This window comes from Octopus bimaculoides, chromosome 4 (genome assembly GCF_001194135.2).
Source record: "Octopus bimaculoides isolate UCB-OBI-ISO-001 chromosome 4, ASM119413v2, whole genome shotgun sequence".
NCBI classification, from domain to species: Eukaryota; Metazoa; Mollusca; class Cephalopoda; order Octopoda; family Octopodidae; genus Octopus; species Octopus bimaculoides.
Genome location: NC_068984.1, coordinates 27,825,743 through 27,830,807, shown reverse-complemented (window position 1 = coordinate 27,830,807; position 5,065 = coordinate 27,825,743).

Below are 5,065 nucleotides of genomic sequence, written 5' to 3'. Positions count from 1 at the left end.
GTTTGTGGTGATGGTGGTGTTTGTGGTTGTTGTTGTTGTTGTGGTGGTGGTGGTGGTGGTGGTGGTGGAATGAATGTGTCTTTTCTTTCTATCTCACCCCCTTCTACAAGTCTTAATCACTGATTACAGTTACTAAAATATCTAAACTAAACACTGATTAATCCAGCAATTTATATTGTCTGAGTGCTTATCAAACACAAATTGATTCTTTTATGTTGCTATTGAAGTTTTGAAAGGTTTTCCAACTGTTTACATCTCGCTTGTTATTGTTAATTATTATTTTATTTCATCTCAGTCAATAAGTTAACATCCAGTCATTTTCTCATATATATCACTTAGTACTCAGTAATTTAATATTCCTATTTATTTTAAGATATTTTAAACTAAGCCATAATTAACATGTGCAGCTGGTAAGTGGTCATTTTGTGAACAGACACAGTAAAAGCATACATCTCATGTTCTCTAAAATGCAGTCCATTTTATTTTCTTAGCAAGAATTTGAAAGATCAATAAACCGTTTCACTCTCGAAAACACTTCAGCTCAACAACAAGAGCAACAACAACAATAAATACAATGACATCATCATCGTCATCTTACTTAAGATTGTCGTCAATGTCAGCGTCATTGTTGGCAGCCTTATTTTGCAGTCGTTTTGATCATTCACATATTCTTCAGTCGTCGTCATTGCCGTCCTCGTTGTCGTTGTTGTCTTCATTTCTGTATCCACGCTTCCATGCTGACACGTTGTTTTGGCTATCCTCGCAGTGTTGTAAATCACCACATATCTTGATTCTCAGTCACCTGGTCAGTAAGGCCCGACATCTCATAATCTAACTTTCATACCCCTTTTCATATCTTCTTTAATTTTCCTTTGTTATAAGTATTTCTTCGTCCAGCTCTTTTTCTCTTCTTATCATACATAGCTGCCATTTAAATGCATTTTCTCTTTGCATTATCTGATGCATTTAATGCCCCGCTGCTTTCTTAACTCACTTTTCCTTTGTTATTCATACAACTTAATGTTACATATCTAATGGGCAAATGAAAAGTTGAGTGGTTTCGTTTAGAATTTCTCTTGCAGTTGTTGCACAAGAAAAATCCCTTTGTTATTCTACCTGCTAATAAAAACCTAGACTACATCATATCCAGGGTAACGCTGAATTTTCAAAAATTTTCTATCAGCGAGAAGCCTCTGTAATTTCCTCTGTTCAGTGAATCTATTTACTTTCTTAGAAGTTTGCGATAATACAGCTATGTCAGTCATTAGGGATGATATCTTACTGCACTGCTTATTAAACTCAGCCAAAAAGGAACCTCAATGCAGTTGTTCAACCTACTAGGAGTAGTAACTAATTTTATTCAAATCACGTTCAACAATCTTCAAATCGGAAGGCCACATGTTTTATAATGTAGACCTTGATATAAAAAATAAAGCATAGGATAGTCGATCAAAGTAGACTGCTATATGCCCGATTTTAAGCTGTTGTTTCGTGTAGCAAATCTCGGTATAAGTTTTCGTGAAATATGTATGTATGTATGTATGTATGTATGTATGTAAACTGATTATCTACATCAATAAAAATTATTCATTGGTTGAAATAAGCAAAATTTGTCTTAGTTTTCAAATTTCTTGGTTTTAGAAGGTGTGATCATACGATCAGTCAATAGGCAGCAGCATCACAGCTTCATAGTCTTTCACAAAGAAAATATGCATCAATAAGTCGTCGTCTCCTTAAACACAATCAAGCATAATAATAATAATAATAATAATAATAATAATAATAATAATAATAATAATAATAAACATTCACAAATGTTTGTTAAAAATGCAGTGACATGTGGGGACTAATAAGAAACAACATGTAAGATTGGTTTTCATTGTATAAGTGCGAAGGCTGACATTCAAAACATAATATTTTATTGTCTTGGCCCAATAACTCGCATTCGCCACCGGACAAAGTAACGTGGTTAAGGCCCACAAGGCATCTCTCATGCACCACCTACAGTCTGTAATTAAAGAATAGTTGTTATAGACATAGTAGTTGCAAGAAGTATTCGGAGCCCTGATAGGATGATCGTGTTGCAACAGCTGCTTTTGTCCTCTGAATCTACAATCTTGAAGCACGCAATTCTTTTCTTTTTTTACGAAAAGTAAAGAAGTAAGCGAGACACACTTTTGTGGCAGATACTTATCATGACATAAACACAAAGTATGCAGAGTGAAGTCATTATGCTACCACAGGAACAGAAGTAATGGAAATCCAAAGAATCAAAGCAAATCAGAAGTAATCAACCTTATGTCGAAATTCTTCAGTGTAGGCATACTTCGCAGAAGTGCCCTTGATCATCTTTATCGATAGGTTTCGCAGTAACCTGTATTTGCAAACATTTATTTGACTGCATGCATATCTGCTTTAGTAACTAGTAATAATACAACAACAGCTGTATGAATGGGTTTTCTTTGAGTGGCAACTATGCTGGGTATCATTTGGTAAGCTCTCTTCTTGAAAGAACGTAATCAGTTTTTCCTTGATAATTAATTCCATCATTTTGTTGATATGTGAATTCAGAGATATGAGCCTGTCAACTTTTTTTTTTCCCTTCTAGTCTCTTCCTCCGCTCAGGACATAGTTCCATTTTTAGGTCTGAGATTATTTTGACGCTTTTACGAAACTATGTTTAAAACAACTGAAATAGTTTACTGGGGTCTTTGTAATTTAAATGTGTAGCAGCAAGAAGGCGGGTACATAATTTTGAATTGCTCACTAAGTATTCCATTCACCTTGTGAGCGGCTGCAGTAAGTACTTTACTTCCTTGAAAACAAGGTCCTATTTTGTGCTACTCAGATGTTTCTTCTGTGACAATATACGACAACCTGGGTTAGCTTTTATGCTTTCTACAGCGCAACTTCCTTTTATTGGCTCTCATTTTCATAGGAGAACTTTAGTTCCTTTTCGTTGTCTATGAGTACCATATTTAACTGGTTTTCAGTTGTTTACTTAAACCCTTTGAGATGTTATTTTTCATCACATAATAATTTTCCTGTTTCTAAGAAAGATATTTCTGTGAAAAAACTGTAAACCTTCTTAATTGTGACACGTTTTATACCTTTAGTTTGTATTGCTGCTATAAATTGCTTCACTATCATGACATTGCTTTGCTTGCATATGATTTGAGACCAATTTATCGAACAGACTTCTTTTCTCAATTGATTTCAACAGAAAGTTTCGGAAATTCAACTTGGACATGGTCGATACACTTTTGGTGGGATGTTCGGCTACTTGTTCTCTTTGACCATACATTGTTAATTTTACTGTTTTGCTCTGAGAAGTTTGTAAAAATTACTTTTCCGTAATGATTTCCACATTGTGAAGTAGAGATCCAGTGTGGCGAAACTGTTGTTTAGTAGCAGATCAATAGTTCCATCAACTACATAAGAGAGAAAACGTTTTGAAATGTAAATTTCTGCACTTCATATGTTTACTCTTTACTGTGTTTCTCTTTGTGCTATGCATATTGCTTGATTACAAATGCCATAAGTTTCTTAATATAGGAAACTTTACTTTTGTCGTTCAGTTATAAAACATCTCTGGATATTTACAAGTATAGCTTATGATATATAAAATGTGACGTATGAGGTCATCCTGGGTTTATTAGTTGAGCTGCTCATGTATGCTGATCTGTGTAGCATTGTTTGTTGTATCTGGGTCAACTGATGTATTTGCCCTTTTAACCAAGTGTAAACTATTTCGTTATTGATGGTCTCCTGCTGTAATTTGCTATTGTTTTCTCACAATTTGTTTTATGCTGGTGGCATACTGTTGTTTGCTCTGTGCTCCATTTAAGTGGGTCTATTGACAACTATTTCTTAGGCAGTGTATATATAACTGATTTGATTACTCACGCATGTCTACCCACAAACTGAAACATTTTACACCATTACAAAATTTATTGAGATTAATGACCCTGTTTAAGAAATCTCTGGAAGGCTCTGGGATGTGCATAGTGACAGTACGTCCCATTTTCACCATAACAACAAATACCTCTTACGCCTTCCACACATGTTTTTAGAGCATTGACTATTGTCCATTCAATTTTAACCGTTTGACATTTTTATGGTAATACTTTGATTGCTTTTTCTGCTTTCATTTTATTGGGAGCAATGATACATTGTTCTTTGTGCTATTATCCTTAAAGATTTTATACCTAGCGATGGTGATCTTGACAGGAGTGGATAATAGTTTTCCGCATTGGCACTTTCCAATAGAACTCTACTTACTGGTTGCGAATGTAGTAGAGCTTGTGTCCATGTTATCTATATTTAATTTACAAACATCGAAACGCGTTTCAGTGTATCTTTTAGGAGTCATAAGCAAGTTATACAGTCGTATTTAAAGAGGAGAAAATCTATCACACACACACACACAGACACACTCACACACACATACACACACAAACAAGGACATATAATCGCCATCCATGTATCATACTAAATGTATATATACTGTCTAAAAATATGATACTGTGGTCTTCGGATGAGAGAAAACCTCTTCATAATATATGTTAAAAACAATAAGTATCGGAGCGAAGAGAATATCATCACACGAGAACGAGAATATCGACTCTTGAGAACGGCAGATGCCCTTCGTGCTACTTTGGAATCGCCAGAGCCATGTACTCATTTGTCACTTACTTAGACAATATTCGTATTTCCATTTATAGGAAACGAAAAGTAATACATTCGCCGATATTGCAGGAAGACTGCCAGGTTGGCATTGACGCGACCTAAGTGGGACGAAACGCGTCTATCGTTCTCGAGATTCACTGCTGTGACGATGTTCAACCTGCTGCAATATATATTGTATCTTTAGCATAGCATATCTATGAAGATATATTATCTCAGACGGAAACCTCAGTAACATGCCTTTCAATGATATCCATGCATTAAGTATGACACAGATGAAGATTTAATTTAATGTTATTTCAACCACGTTCATCGAGGGATACATATTTTCGTGTATGTGATATATATATATATATATATATATATATATATATATATA